The sequence below is a fragment of the Coregonus lavaretus genome, assembly GCF_964263955.1.
Source record: "Coregonus lavaretus genome assembly, chromosome: 17".
NCBI classification, from domain to species: domain Eukaryota; kingdom Metazoa; phylum Chordata; class Actinopteri; order Salmoniformes; family Salmonidae; genus Coregonus; species Coregonus lavaretus.
The window spans coordinates 29236111-29253152 of NC_140004.1; the positions used below are offsets into that span (position 1 = coordinate 29236111).

At 42.2% G+C, this 17042-nt stretch overlaps 1 pseudogene across 1 annotated transcript in view; it reads right to left on the reverse strand.

The window, feature by feature from the left end:
- Positions 1-6286: 6286 nt before the first annotated feature.
- The window catches only part of LOC311144366 (piwi-like protein 2), a 35862-nt pseudogene continuing 25106 nt past the window's right edge, over positions 6287-17042 (reverse strand). The window contains exons 12-18 of the transcript in view: positions 14763-14864; positions 14286-14403; positions 12948-13039; positions 11942-12098; positions 6919-7169; positions 6637-6744; positions 6287-6443 (exon numbers count right to left, since the gene is read on the reverse strand). The product of the transcript in view is annotated as a piwi-like protein 2 (transcript). The remainder of the gene's footprint in view (positions 6444-6636; positions 6745-6918; positions 7170-11941; positions 12099-12947; positions 13040-14285; positions 14404-14762; positions 14865-17042) is intronic.

A 17042-nucleotide genomic window follows, 5' to 3' on the forward strand; every position in this document is an offset into this window, starting at 1 on the left:
GAATGCCCCACAAGGGTAAAAGGGAATGAGGTGGCCAAAGTCAGGGTTGTACAGAGCATTTCAAATGCAGAAACTGTGAAAAGGGTTGAGGGGTTGAATGTTGCACCAGAAGAGTCCATGGTAGTGGATAGGCCTTCACTGCAGGCTGCAGGGGTTGTCTTACACAAAGGATCCTGACATTTTAAAGGTTAAAAAGGTGGACTTTGTGGCCTTTATCACAATGGGGATCAATGGCACTGCCAAGGTGGAGAAAAGATCTAGGAAGATTGAAATCATTGGGATTGCGGCAGAGCGGTTCCTGGGGCTGAAAGATTTCACAGCAAAGGAGTTACATGGAATATTAGCAAAAGCCGTACCACCTTCTCAGGTCCTAGAGCCTGAGAAGGGAGATATGGAGAACTAAAAGAAGGAAGAAGTGGGAATTTTGTTTGTTTTGGCAATGTACTATTTTTATTAGGGTGGATTGTTAGAATCACTATTAAGTATGGCATTTTTTTATTATTTTTTACGTCTAGTTGGTGGCGGCAATACAACTTTTGGATGTAGTCCGCCATAAAACCCACAGAAGAAGAAGAAGAAGCTTCCGGTTTTGCAATGACAGCTTTTCTCCTCTAGCTTTATTGATCTAGCACTTGTGTATTATCTGACAGTGTTAGACTCATGTTCTGGCTGTAACCTACCAAGCAAGAACCTTTTGGCATTATGGCAAAAACTTGGCTGGTTGATTTAAAGGGTGTAATCATTACTTCAGAAAACGCAAACAAGTTACTATTAGACAAATTCGGGAGGGTACCTCTCCCGTTGCTTCTTAAAGCTGCAATATGTAACTTTTGGGGCGACCCGACAATTCACAGAAATATGACTTATAGATCTGTCATTCTCATTGAACGCAAGTCTAAGAAGCATTCTGTTCTATGTGCGCTATTTCTATGCTTCCTGTTCTTAAGTTCAATTTTTGCTTCTTTTACTTTTGGTTTTGTACACCAGCTTCAAACAGCTGAAAATACTATATTTGTTTATGGAAAAGCTATTTCAGTGGTTTTAGATGGTACAATGATTCTCTACACCACTGTTTTGTCACAAACTGAAATTAGCGAAACTATCACGCCTCTCACACCGTCAGCATCATTGCGCAAAATGGTATGCAGCATCATCTGGATATGTGTGCAACAAAAGTTCAACATTCACCTTCTGCTACCATTTCTGTCAAGCCATCTACGCATAGTTTGATGCATACCTTCGATAAATCCAACATATGCAGAACGCACTGCAACTGCCTCTGCAATGCAATGCTGCAAGGCAAACGCAGCATTCCATTAATAATGAATGTGTGTACACTGAACAAAAATATAAACGCAACATGTAAAGTGTTGGTCCCATGTTTCTTGAGCTGAAATAAAATCCCAGAAATTATTTCTTATTTCTCTCAAATGTTGTGCACAAATTTGTTTACATCCCTGTTAGTAACCGTTTATCCTTAGCCAAGATAATCCATCCACCTGACAGGTGTGGTTTATCAAGAAGCTGATTAAACAGCATGATCATTACACAGGTGGAACTTGTGCTAGGGATAATAAAAGGCCATTCTAAAATTACGTTTTGTCACACAACACAATGCCACAGATGTCTCAAGTTTTGAGGGAACATGCAATTGGCATTCTGACTGCAGGAATGTCCACCAGAGCTGTTGCCAGAACTGAATGTTCATTCCTCTACCATAAGCCGCCTCAAACGTTGTTTTAGAGAATCCTTGCGACATGGGGCCATGCATTATCATGCTGAAACATGAGGTGATGGCGGCAGATAAATGGCACGACAATAGGCCTCAGGATCTCATCACGGTATCTGTGTACGGATCAAATACTTTTTTCCCCTCACTGTACTGACTGGTTTTCTACCTTTTTTAAAAAGGCATCTGTGACCAACAGATGCATATCTGTACTCCCAGTCATGTGAAATCCATAGATTAGGGCTTAATTTATTTATTTCAATTGACTGATTTCCTTATGTGAACTGTAGCTCATTAAAATCTTTGAAATTGTTGCATGTTTGTTCAGTATACTTCTGGTGTACCAAAATGCAATGACGCTGTCGGTGTGATCGAGGTGTTTGAATTTTAGGAACCAGGAAATGCCGGCGCGATTTCTGCATAGTGCATCTTTAAATGGTTAATGGTGTATTCATTATGCCGATTGTTGCGCAACCTTTGTCTGTTGCAAAATGTTTAGCAACAAACCGTTTACTCCAAACGGAAAACATTTTGCAAAGAAAATAGTTTATATTGGACATATTTAGGTAGGTCCCTCTCAGTTTTGTTCCGTTTGGTCCTTAAACGGTTTCCGTTGCAAGAGGTAATGAATATACCCCATGCCTGTGCCTACACGACTACAGAGAAGGGACATCACAGCTAATGGACTATCAGTACAATTAAGTGGAAAGCTTTTTGATCACTTGTACATGCAGCACATTTGGGAATGGCCCCACAAACTTTCTGGGAAAAAAGCTTAACAGGTTAAGAACTTTTCCCATCCACACCAGTTTTGTATCTGGAGCAACAAAACAGAACACAAATAAAAACGACTATGGTTGGTGTTAAATTAAGACAGACTTAAATGTCACACCTATATCACTTCACATAACAAAAATATACTGAAAAATAATATTTTAGGGGTATTTTATTAGAATCCCCATTAGCTGTTGCGAAAGCAGCAGCTACTCTTCCTGGGGTCCACACAAAACATGAAACATGACATAATACAGAACATTAATAGACAAGAACAGCTCAAGGACATAACTACATCAATTTTAAAATGGCACACGTAGCCTACATATCAATACATACAAAAACTATCTAGGTCAGTGGAGGCTGCTGAGGGGAGGTTGGCTCATAATAATGGCTGGAACGGCGCAAACGGAATGGCATCAAACACATGGAAACCATGGCGTTGTGCCGTGAGGTGTTGCTTTGTGTTTTTTGAAACCAGGTTTTCTGTTCATTTGCGCAATATGAGATGGAAGGGAGTTCCATACAATGCTTTCTTGAATTTGTTCTGGATTTGGGGACTGTGAAAAGACCCCTGGTGGCATGTCTGGTGGGGTAAGTGCATGTCAGAGCTGTATAAAACGCAACATGCAACAATTTTAACGATTTTACTGAGTTACAGTTCATATAAGGAAGTCAGTCAAAATGAAATATACAGTTGAAGTCGGAAGTTTACATACACCTTAGCCAAATACATTTAAACTCAGTTTTTCACAATTCCTGACATTTAATCCTAGTAAAGATTCTCTATCTTAGGTCAGTTAGGATCCCCACTTTATTTTAAGAATGTGAAATGTCAGAATAATAGTAGAAATAAATTATTTCATCACATTCCCAGTGGGTCAGAAGTTTACATACACTCAATTAGTATTTGGTAGCATTGCCTTTAAATTGTTTAACTTGGGTCAAACGTTTTGGGTAGCCTTCCACAAGCTTCCCACAATAAGTTGGGTGAATTTTGGCCCATTCCTCCTGACAGAGCTGGTTCGACTGAGTCAGGTACACCTCCAATTGACTCAAATGATGTCAATTAGCCTATCAGAAGCTTCTAAAGCCATGACATCATTTTCTGGAATTTTCAGAGCTGTTTAAAGGCACTGTCAACTTAGTGCATGTAAACTTCTGACCCACTGGAATTGTGATACAGTGAATTATAAGTGAAATAATCTGTCTGTGAACAATTGTTGGAAAAATTACTTGTGTCATGCACAAAGTAGATGTCCTAAGCGACTTGCCAAAACTGGGAGGGCATAGGCCTACTGACTGGGGAGCCAGGCCCAGCCAATCAAAAAAATGTTTTCCCCACAAAAGGGCTTTATTACAGACAGAAATACTTCTCAGTTTCTTCAGCTGTCCGGGTGGCTGGTCTCAGACGATCCCGCAGGTGAAGAAGCCAGATGTGGAGGTCCTGGGCTGGCATGGTTACATGTGGTTTTGAGGCCAGTTGGGACGTACTGCCAAATTCTCTAAAATGACTGAGGCGGCTTATGGTAGAGAAATTAACATTACATTCTCTTGACACAGCTTGGGTAGACATTTCTGCAGTCAGCGTGCCAATTGCACGCTCGCTCAACTTGAGACATCTGTAACAATGTGTTGTGTGACAAAACGTTTTAGAGTGGGCTTTTATTGTCCCCAGCACAAGGTGCACCTGTGTAATGATCATGCTGTTTAATCAGCTTCTTGATATGCCACACCTGTCAGGTGGATTATCTTGGCAAAGGAGAAATGCTCACTAAACAGGGATGTAAACAAATTTGTACACAATTTGAGAGAAATAACCTTTGTTTGAGAAACAGACGCTTCACAGTTCCTCAACTGGCAGCTTCATTAAATAGTACCCGCAAAACACCAGTCTCAACGTCAACAGTAAAGAGGCGACTCCGGGATGCTGACCTTCTAGGCAGAGTTGCAAAGAAAAAGCCATATCTTAGACTGGCCAATGAAAAGATTAAGATGGGCAGTCTGAGATATGGCTTTTTCTTTGCAACTCTGCCTAGAAGGTCAGCATCCCGGAGTCGCCTCTTTACTGTTGACATTGAGACTGGTGTTTTGCGGGTACTATTTAATGAAGCTGCCAGTTAAGGACCTGTGAGGCGTCTGTTTCTCAAACTGGACACTCTAATGTATTTGTCCTCTTGCTCAGTTGTGCACCGGGGCCTCCCACTCCTCTTTCTATTCTGGTTAGAGCCAGTTTGCGCTGTTCTGTGAAGGGAGTAGTACACAGTGTTGTCCGAGATCTTCAGTTTCTTGGCAATTTCTCGCATGGAATAGCCTTCATTTCCCAGAACAAGAATAGACTGACGAGTTTCAGAAGAAAGTTATTTGTTTCTGGCCATTTTGAGCCTGTAATCGAACCCACAATTGCTGATGCTCCAGATACTCAACTAGTCTCAAGAAGGCCAGTTTTATTGCTTCTTTAATCAGCACAACAGTTTGATGCTGTGCTAACATAATTACAAAAGGGTTTTCTAATGATCAATTAGCCTTTTAAAATGATAAACTTGGATTAGCAAATACAATGTGCCATTGGAACACAGGACTGATGGTTGCTGATAATGGGCCTCTGTAGATATTCCATTAAAAATCAGCTGTTTCCAGCTACAATAGCCATTTACAACATTAACAATGTCTACACTGTATTTCTGATCAATTTGATGTTATTTTAATGGACAACAAAATTGCTTTTCTTTCAAAAACAAGGACATTTCTAAGTTTTCCCAAACTTTTGAACGGTAGTGTATAGTGTATATTTCTTAACTCTTACAAAATGTTAGCCATGTAAACATGAACCTCATCGGCAGAGCTAAAGCGATACTTTCTTCGTTCTCAATTCGAAAGTCATCGGTGTCTTAACTCCCATGGCTAGTTACAGGGGGAACGTTGGAGTTCAGAAAATGCTCAGTTATTAAATTAAATCCATTTTTGCTCCATGAAGTAATCCAACACTGCCATCTTATTTCTTATCTCATTGATCAGACATGTCAGGGCAGCAGGTAGCATAATGGCCGACTAGGTGAAAAATCTGTCTGTGCCCCTGAGCAAGGCACTTAACCCTAATTACTCCTGTAAGTCGCTCTGGATAAGAGCATCTGCTAAATAACTAAAATGTGAATGTGTCCACGTCATGTGCGCGACTCAGAAATTAAGCGTTGCTTTGAATGACGCCTGTCTCGATCAATGAGAGAAGACAAAGATTCTAATTGTTAAATTTTCACAATTCCAACATACCACATGCAACTTGACACAGAAGTTTATTAGACACCAGTGCCTTCTGAGAACAAAGAAGGTATCGCTAAGTAAAGGTTGGTCGAGAACTTGCTGATTACGGCTAAACAGGAGCCTTGTATCACTGGCTATCACAAGCTAATTAAATGAATTAGCTAATGATGATAGTCATTTTATCTAATCAGCTAACAAAATGTGTGATATATTGATTCAAGAGAAGATTACTAGCACCTTTTAAAGAGGAACAGGCTTAACTATCTCCCCATGTGATTGGAGGGGGGGGGGGGGGGGGGGGGGGTGGTTCTGTGTCAGACAATGATTAATCTTACCATGAGAACATACAATTTTAAATCTGATCCAAGTCAGAATCTGAAAGCTTCCCCTTTTCTCATCATCATTTATTTTTTCCCTCCTTCAATTTTTCTTCTTCTTTACGGCTTGCTTGGTTGCGACCTCTTAATTGTTGTGCAGACTGGTGTGCTCCTTCTAGGGGGGCTGAGGCTAAGGAGGCAAACATCAGAGGAAGTAAAGCTTGTCTGCCAGCTGGATGGCCTGCTCTGAGTGGAGGTACTGGCCTGACAGGTAGGCCAGTTTGTGGGCGTATTTGCACGGCGCTTGCACCCGGATAGTCCCTAGCCAATACCAGTACATGTGGTACATTTTGAAGGTCAGCCTGGAGTGAGACCCAGTGTTAGATTATGTTAATACTGCAAGAATGACAGGCTTTCATGCTACACATTCCACGCCACCCACCAACCTATAAAGTCAACAATAACTGGGGTATTATGTTAACTAGCGGATACTATTTGGTCCTTACTGCAACCAGAGATTTATGGTGGCATAATCCAGTGTATGTTTAACCTTACCTTTGCAAGTGGTCTGGGGAGAGGTTTGCCGTGTTGTAGACTGATATCTAGTGTGTGGGCAAGCCACAGCCCTGTCGAATGTGATGCGCCATCAAGTAGAAGTCAACCCTGGGGAGAGAAAAATTAATATTTTGATAAATGAGGAAGTGTTAGAAACCTGATGCTGATGACCTAAGCCTAATTCTGATTCTGCCCACTTCTCCACTGAGGATATACAGTCAGAGGGGCAGAAGGGGGCGGATAAACAGCACAGGGCTCCATAATGACAGAGCCAGGACGAACCATTCCCTGTTGGTGACGGTGTGGTCCAGGACAGTCACGGGCGGAAGGGTTCCGAAGTGGTCTCTGGAACAGGAGTACAGGGTGGTGCTGATGTGTTTCTGGACCACGATGAAGGCCAGCTTGGGCTCGTAGTTAGGGAACGTCTAGAAACATTTGAGCAGCTGAGGGATCTTGTACAGCTCTACTGTGTTCAGCTGGCCGGAAACTCCGTCCTGGTACACCACAATCTTCTCTGGGAAGTTGTGGTTCACCTGGAAAAACATTAATCATATAAGACTATGGGTTATTTATTTAAATTCACTAACATTTAACATAGTCCATGGCTATTCTAAAAATTACAAAGTTCTCATAGAGGAGTCGAATAATGGAACACCCAATACTAGCCATGGTAGGGATTGTGATAATGCAAAAATATATAGATAGAAAAGCAATAAAACAAAACAATTGTTAAATAAAATATAGTACAACTACACTGTACCTTTCAAGATAGGGAATGATGTAAAATAATTAGTATTGCATTTTCCATTTATAGTATTTTATAAATGGATAAGACGGCATTAGAAGAAAGGATAACTTGCAAAATAATACATCTTCAAATATAACTAATTGGAACACAAAAGTACTAAATCAACATGGTGGACATAAAAACACAGCAAACAGAAGACATAGAAGGCACAGTATATGGGTATGTGTGGATGTGTTGTGATGGAAGTTGTGGTGTGTGTTTTTTTGTTTGGAAAAGTGTGGCGTTAAGTGAGTGAGAAAGGAAGTGGTTGCATATCCCAGAACCAATGTGTGTTTGTGAGCAGGGGTTGTGAGAGAGAGAGCTTTCAATTTTGTGCAGATGAGGGATGTACATTTAAAAATATTTGTATTTTATTTATTGTCCTATCATGATGGAACAGTCCCCACCCTATACCCTAGACACCCACCTGAGCGACCCATACATCAAAGACAAGTCCCTATCTGTTTTATGGGCCTGCTGTAAGTTGCCTATATGCAGCCAAAACAGAAAGATAAATGCGGTCAGAGACCTACCAGAGCAGCACCGCCCCCTCAAGATTCTGAGCCTGCCTGGTAGGGTTGGTCCTACAAAGCCAGAACCCCCTGATGGGAGAGCATAATATACAAGGAAATTCTCAAAACTGCTAATGAGAACCTTGACAACCTTTTACCTAGCGGTGGGGATTCCGGTGGGGTACCCCCACCCAGGTAGTGGCAGTGCTGGCAACACTGGCTGCAGTAACCCATCGGGAGGGGGGTCACACTTGGACAATCAGAGAGGGGGCATATTATTGTGTCTGACTGCACAGAGATGCTGGGGAAAATGGTCACAACGGGGGACCAGCGTGTGTGTGTTTCAGGGGAAGAGGGTGGATCTGATCGCCATCACCTAGGACTTTACATTGGTTAATCAAATCTCAATCTTGCATGCTTTCTCAAACAGCTGTTACTGTATATGCATTCATAAATCAGGTCCTTTCTTGAGTTGGGCTCTGGGATGTAACAACCGTTGAGCATCTGAGCTTATGGTTGATTGTGGGGGAAAGGACTTGAGTGTGTAAGAGTATGTGTGTGTCTGTATGTATCCCACATCTGTTGCAATGGGGTAAGGATGTTAGGGACAATATACAGTGGCTTGTGAAAGTATTCACCCCCCTTGGCATTTTTCCTATTTTGTTGCCTTACAAACTGGAATTAAAATAAATTTTTTGGGGGGGTTGTATCATTTGATTTACACAACATGCCTACCACTTTGAAGATGCAAAATATTTTTTTGTGTGAAACAAACAAGAAATAAGACAAAAAAACAGAAGACTTGAGCGTGCATAACAGTCAATACTTTGTAGAGCCACCTTTTGCAGCAATTACAGCTGCAAGTCTCTTGGGGTATGTCTCTATAAGCATGGCACATTTAGCCACTGGGATTTTTGCCCATTCTTCAAGGCAAAACTGCTCCAGCTCCTTCAAGATGGATGGGTTCCGCTGGTGTACAGCAATCTTTAAGTCATACCACATATTCTCAATTGGATTGAGGTCTGGGCTTTGACTAGGCCATTCCAAGACATTTACATGTTTCTCCTTAAACCACTCAAGTGTTGCTTTAGCAGTATGCTTAGGGTCATTGTCCTGCTGGAAGGTGAACCTCCGTCCCAGTCTCAAATCTCTGGAAGACTGAAACAGGTTTCCCTCAAGAATTTCCCTGTATTTAGCGCCATCCATCATTCCTTCAATTCTGACCAGTTTTCCAGTCCCTGCCGATGAAAAACATCCCCACAGCATGATGCTGCCACCACCATGCTTCACTGTGGGGATGGTGTTCTCGGGGTGATGAGAGGTGTTGGGTTCGCGCCAGACATAGTGTCTCATCTGACCAGAGTACCTTCTTCCATATGTTTGGGGAGTCTCCCACATGGATTTTGGCGAACACCAAAGGTGTTTACTTATTTTTTTCTTTAAGCAATGGTTTTTTTCTGGCCACTCTGTGGAGTTTACGGCTTAAAGTGGTCCTATGGACAGATAGTCCAATCTCCACTGTGGAGCTTTGCAGCTCCTTCAGGGTTATCTTTGGTCTCTTTGTTGCCTCTCTGATTAATGCCCTCCTTGCCTGGTCCGTGCATTTTGGTGGGCGGCCCTCTCTTGGCAGGTTTGTTGTGGTGTCATATTCTTTCCATTTTTTAATAATGGATTGAATGGTGCTCCGTGGGATGTTCAAAGTTTCAGATATTTTTTTATAACCCAACCCTGATCTGTACTTCTCCACAACTTTGTCCCTGACCTGTTTGGAGAGCTCCTTGGTCTTCATGGTGCTGCTTGATTGGTGGTGCCCCTTGCTTAGTGGTGTTGCAGACTCTGGGGCCTTTCAGAACAAGTGTATATACAGTGGGGGAAAAAAGTATTTAGTCAGCCACCAATTGTGCAAGTTCTCCCACTTAAAAAGATGAGAGAGGCCTGTAATTTTCATCATAGATACACGTCAACTATGACAGACAAATTGAGAAAAAAAATCCAGAAAATCACATTGTAGGATTTTTAATGAATTTATTTGCAAGTTATGGTGGAAAATAAGTATTTGGTCACCTACAAACAAGCAAGATATCTGGCTCTCACAGACCTGTAACTTCTTCTTTAAGAGGCTCCTCTGTCCTCCACTCGTTACCTGTATTAATGGCACCTGTTTGAACTTGTTATCAGTATAAAAGACACCTGTCCACAACCTCAAACAGTCACACTCCAAACTCCACTATGGCCAAGACCAAAGAGCTGTCAAAGGACACCAGAAACAAAATTGTAGACCTGCACCAGGCTGGGAAGACTGAATCTGCAATAGGTAAGCAGCTTGGTTTGAAGAAATCAACTGTGGGAGCAATTATTAGGAAATGGAAGACATACAAGACCACTGATAATCTCCCTCGATCTGGGGCTCCACGCAAGATCTCACCCCGTGGGGTCAAAATGATCACAAGAACGGTGAGCAAAAATCCCAGAACCACACAGGGGGACCTAGTGAATGACCTGCAGAGAGCTGGGACCAAAGTAACAAAGCCTACCATCAGTAACACACTACGCCACCAGGGACTCAAATCCTGCAGTGCCAGATGTGTCCCCCTGCTTAAGCCAGTACATGTCCAGGCCCGTCTGAAGTTTGCTAGAGTGCATTTGGATGATCCAGAAGAGGATTGGGAGAATGTCATATGGTCAGATGAAACCAAAATAGAACTTTTTGGTAAAAACTCAACTCGTCGTGTTTGGAGGACAAAGAATGCTGAGTTGCATCCAAAGAACACCATACCTACTGTGAAGCATGGGTGTGGAAACATCATTCTTTGGGGCTGTTTTTCTGCAAAGGGATCAGGACGACTGATCCGTGTAAAGGAAAGAATGAATGGGGCCATGTATCGTGAGATTTTGAGTGAAAACCTCCTTCCATCAGCAAGGGCATTGAAGATGAAACGTGGCTGGGTATTTCAGCATGACAATGATCCCAAACACACTGCCCGGGCAACGAAGGAGTGGCTTCGTAAGAAGCATTTCAAGGTCCTGGAGTGGCCTAGCCAGTCTCCAGATCTCAACCCCATAGAAAATCTTTGGAGGGAGTTGAAAGTCCGTGTTGCCCAGCGACAGCCCCAAAACATCACTGCTCTAGAGGAGATCTGCATGGAGGAATGGGCCAAAATACCAGCAACAGTGTGTGAAAACCTTGTGAAGACTTACAGAAAACATTTGACCTGTGTCATTGCCAACAAAGGGTATATAACAAAGTATTGAGAAACTTTTGTTATTGACCAAATACTTATTTTCCACCATAATTTGCAAATAAATTCATTAAAAATCCTACAATGTGATTTTCTGGAATTATTTTTCTCATTTTGTCTGTCATAGTTGACGTGTACCTATGATGAAAATTACAGGCCTCTCTCATCTTTTTATGTGGGAGAACTTGCACAATTGGTGGCTGACTAAATACTTTTTTCCCCCACTGTATAAGCTGGAAGTAGAGGCCTAAGCGTTGTTGTTCACTAGTTTACTCCAATTAAGGGAGGGGTTAGAAAGTAATAAAGGAAAAAATATATTTTTTAAAGGATATGTGAATATGTATGAATGTATTTATATGTGTATGCATATGTGTGCATGTATTTATGTACAGTACCAGTCAAAGGTTTGGACACACCTACAATTTTTTACATTGCATTCTGCAGTGATACGCCATCCCATCTGGTTTGGGCTTAGTGGGAGAATCATCTGTTTTTCAACAGGACAATGACCCAACACACCTCCAGGCTGTGTAAGGTCTATTTGATGACTTCACTATTATTCTACAATGTAAAAAATTGTAAAAATAAAGAAAAACCCTGGAATGAGTAGCTGTGTCCAAACTTTTGACTGGTACTGTATTTGCTAAAAAATATATGGGGGATTGGAAGTGATGCAGACAATTACACTGATGGAAGCTACAAAAAGCAGTGTAGCCCACTGCCAGTAAAAACTTTATTTTTTAACTGTAACTGGTTTTGAACAAAACATTTTTATAATTTTTCCAGGCTGAAAGGCCTTTAGTAAGCTTTGTAAAAAAATAAAAAATTATCTGCAGTGCAGCCAGCAGGCACACCCTGAACCCATTGATGACCTCCTCGTTGGGCATCTGAAAGGTCACTCTGGAGTACCACCTGGTCAGCATGCTAGAGGAGGGGAAGAATAGGTGGAAATGTCATAGGATGTATCCCAAATGGCACGCTATTCCCTATACCAGGGTTCTTCAATTCCGGTCCTGGAGGGCCGAAACAATAAAATGAAAATCAATTACTTAAAAATCATACAATGTGATTTTCTGGATTTTTGTTTTAGATTCCATCTCTCACAGTTGAAGTGTACCTATTATAAAAATGACAGACCTCTACATGCTTTGTAAGTAGGAAAACCTGCAAAATCGTCAGTGTATCAAATACTTGTTCTCCCCACTGTATTTGCAGCTACTCTTCCCGGGGTCCTATAGCCTATCATGTTTTGGATAACGGCACAATCATTTGGGCTTTATTTGGGCTTGGGCTCATAAAATGACTAATGTAGGGCTCATAAAAATATTTAACGGGATACTTCCCCTTGAGTCAGATGATCTCGTGGATACCATTTTTATGTCTCTGTGTCCAGAATGAAGGAAGTTAAAGGTACTTTCGCAAGCCAATGCTAACTAGCGTTAACGCAATGACTGGAAGTCTATGGGTATCTAGTAACATGCTAGTCCCGAAGTATCCCTTTAATGTAGTGCTCATCTGGCTCAGACAGCATCAGGCTTGAATTTTCATGCTGATCAAAGTTCTAATCAAATCCAGACATATTCATATGCTTTAGAATGACACTTCCGATTTTTGGGGGAAATACAGGGTTACCCGGGATAAGAGGGATTTATTCTTGGGATGGAACATTTGTAAAATACCGGGAAATTATTCAACCCTAGTCCGAATAGGACTATTGACTGATATGTTACTCTAGTATGTGGCTGTATCTTTTAGGGGGCATGTTTTTTTAACCTGTTCAGGCTGGCGACAAAGCCCATGACTGATCTGTTCTTCTTGCTGGTGTCGTGATGCACGTCCACTCCAACCATCATCATCAGACGTTTCTGTTTAAATGTAGAGCAAAGACGGATGCTAAAAATACTACACTATAACAACAAAAAAATCGACAATAGCAATAGGCAACTAACGGTCATCATGTGAAACACGTTTGTGCCCAGCAAGCCTCTCCTGCTCATCTATAATGCTATTGTCAACCCTCATTTAACTTCCAGCAATATTATTCAAATCAGAGCCCCCCAGTCTTCTTCCTCTGCTTCCAGTCACGACTGTGCCAAAACAGTGTGCTCTGACTGCAACCTGTAGCTTGCTGCCTGATGGCAAAGTCATCCTGGTCACATCACTCTTCCAAAGGATAACATGAGCCGCCCCACCTTTACCAGAACTGTTGAGTGGCAGGTACATTTTAAAATAGCTGACTACGGCCTCCCGAGTAGTGCAGCAGTCTAAGGCACTGCATCGCAGTGCTTGAGGCGTCACTACAGACCTGGGTTCGATCCCAGGCTGTGTCACAACCGGCCGTGACCGGGAGTCCCATAGGGCGGCGCACAATTGGCCCAGCGTTGTCCGGGTTAGGGGAGGGTTTGGCCGGGGGGGGGTTTACTTGGCTCATCGCGCTTTAGCGACTCCTTGTGGCGGGCCGGGCGCCTGCAGGCTGACTTTGGTCGTCAGTTGAACGGTGTTTCCTCCGACACATTGGTGCGGCTGGCTTCCGGATTAAGCGGGCGGGTGTTAAGAAGCGCGGTTTGGCGGGTCATGCCTCTCCCGAGCCCGTTGGGGAGTTGCAGCGATGAGACAAGATCGTAATTGGATCGCAATTGGATATCACGAAAAAGGGGGTAAAATACAACAAAATAAAATAACACAATTAAAATAACTGACTTGACTAAAATAACAAAACAAAACCCCTTACATATTCAGACTGCATACTGAAAATGTCATTTTGCTGTATTAAACTCTACTTGTTTAATATCATCCCATTCGCATGTGTCACTTTATGGGTAAATGTTTTTGTTGTTGTTGTACACTACAAAATAAGGTATTTGTGACTTGAAATCCTGATAAGCTCTCTTTATGTTGATTGCGGAAGATACATTTCGTTTGAATGCATTCAGTTGTGCAACTGAGTAGATATCCCCTTTCCCGCTTTATGTCATGCAAAGCTTTAATTCGGATCTCTGGATCCATCAACCCACTGTCTCCATCTGGTGGACACAATGCATCCCTACACCCAAACTTAGAACAGTCAATGTCAGCCAAAACCTTACCAGTAGAGAAGAATATAACACTAACCAGAGGGACGTTCACGGTCCACAATTCTCCCCCCAGTTTGCAGTTAATCTGTAGCAGGATTTTCTGGGCAACGCTCCTCAGCTTTTGGGGTTGGGAAATGGCCCCGTATGTTGATGGCCTACAAAGCCGAAGAGATTTACATATTATTATTTTTTATTCAACTTTTTATTTATTTTAGATTAACCTTTGCATTAGGCTAAACAAGCAGTTGAGAAACCTTTTTGTGTGCTCATGAAAACCTGGACATTTTGTGAACATCTGGTTCCTAAATGTTGGTTCCTTGCCTTTTCCCCTGAACCCTTTAGTATTCACATACTGTATCTGATAGGACCTGAGGTGAAGGCTAAGCAAAATAGTGCTGGGACCTAGCCATGTTATTTACTTTATGCTTATTGTATGTTGTGTTTGTTGCTGAGTGGACTATCCTGGCTAAATGAAGATGAATAGTGAATTGTCTGGAGGTGTGGCAGTATCAACCTGAGATGGCACTGGACTCTGGACGCAGTACAGCTTCTTGATGGCGCTGTAGAGGTTGTCTCCTTTGCCTGTCATGATGCACACCACCAACTGCACATTGGGCTGAAAAATGGGCCAAAGTTAAAGAGCGAGAGAAAGCTCATTATAATGGATTCATAATTTATAGGATTTATAGCACTTTTCCACATCAAAGCGCTTCACAATGAAAGGACAAAATTCACCTCAACCACCAGCATTATGTATTACCGATGTGAATAACTCATACAGCATCACAGAAATAACCACAAAGTTGAGGGACATTAGTGAAACAAATCTCATTTGGGGTGTAAGAGAGGTTGGGTAAATTTCCAGAATTGTTATTATATTACACATCATGGCCTATACAGCTTCTGTGATGCAATAAAAACAATTGTTCACAAAAAAATAATGTTCCAAGGTGCTCAGAGGCGGTAGTGCCATGTCCTACCTCACTGGTGAGCTCCACCTGGATGGGCGGTCCAGCCTGAGGCCCATTGGCCGGGCCACCTTCCCAAAGCAGGATACTAGCTCCTCTGCCTTCTCAGCACAGCATGTAGAAGATGGCCCAGCAGTTCATGGGGATCTGATAGACAAACAACAGAACAGGCCAGAGGAGAATAGAGCAGTCAGTAAGGAGACAAAAGGGTGTGTCTGAGATGGCATTATTCCCTATGTAGTGGACAATTTTTGTCCAAAGCCAGGCTGATTTCCGTTTCTTTTTCTTCAATTAAATAAAACATGTTTTAAGTGGCTGCATAGGACACTAAATATCCTCTCCGTCTGAGTGGGGCATAAATATCCTTAATCAACCCCAAAACAGACTTCAGTACAGACTAGGGTTTGGCTTGTGGGCGGACGGTGTCGAGTCGCAGGAAGGACACAATATAGAGGACTGTAGTTCCACACATTGGTTATGATTTGGTGCTTAGTCTAGGCTATATGTAAATCTTATTTAAAATTGTTACAAAAGCCACAACCAATCTCATTAAATCCCTGCTAAGAATAAAACACTGTTAGGCCTAGTTATTTTTTTCTTGGTAAAGTGGTTCTCTGTAGCTCAATTGGTAGAGCATGGCGCTTGTAACGCCAGGGTAGTGGGTTCGATCCACGGGACCACCCATAAGTAAAAATGTATGCACACATGACTCTAAGTCGCTTTGGATAAAAGCGTCTGCTAAATGGCATATTATTATATTATATTATTACACAACAGTGGTCCAGCGCAGAGCTCACAGCCTACCTCACTGAAGATGCCATCGGAGGAGACTATAACCTACTGGCAAGGTGGAGCGGAAATTATGGTCGCTTTCCAGTCATGGCCAACGTTGCCCAAAAACACCCGTGCATCAAGCGCTCAGTCTGAACATGTTTTCAGTAAAGGAAGCAATTATCACTTCACTCCAAAGACTTCTTAAACCAGAAACGGTGAACATGCTGTTATTTTATTTTATTTTTAGTCATTTAGCAGACGCTCTTATCCAGAGCGACTTACAGTTAGTGCATATTGTTTTTTTTGTTTTTGTTTTCATACTGGCCCCCGTGGGAAACGAACCCACAACCCTGGCGTTGCAAACGCCATGCTCTACCAACTGAGCTACATCCCTGCCGGCCATTCCCTCCCCTACCCTGGACGACGCTGGGCCAATTGTGCACCGCCTCATGGGTCTCCCGGTCGCGGCCGGCTACGACAGAGCCTGGACTCGAACCAGGATCTCTAGTGGCACAGCTAGCAGTGGCACAGCTAGCACTGCGCCACTCGGGAGATTGCCAGAAACCTTTAGGTAGGCCAAAGACAACAAAAACAACCAGAACTAATGGTTTCTCATTGCTATTTTTTTATTTAATTTTAAATGTAGCCTATATTCAAATCCAGATGCATCCAGATTTGTATTTACAGGAACCATATGCATTGGGTGCATTACCCATTAGGGCGTCAACCCACGGTGCTCAGAATGACAGAAAATTACATTTCAATTATGGTAATGCATCTAATGAAGCAGTCTATAAAATGTATTTTTCAAATATTTGCCAAAATGTAATTCGCGGGAAAACACCACTCTAAACAGAGCACCTGGGAAAACACCATTCTAAACAGCGCACCTGATAGAGGTTCCATATGTGACAGAGATGTAAATCTCTGTTAGAAACTTAGGAAGAGGGGGAATCTAAAGATGCAACAACTAGGGTGGTTGCTAATATGACTAGGATTGTGCCTTTAGCTAGTGGACAACAAAAGAAAGTTGATATGAAAACCAATGGAAC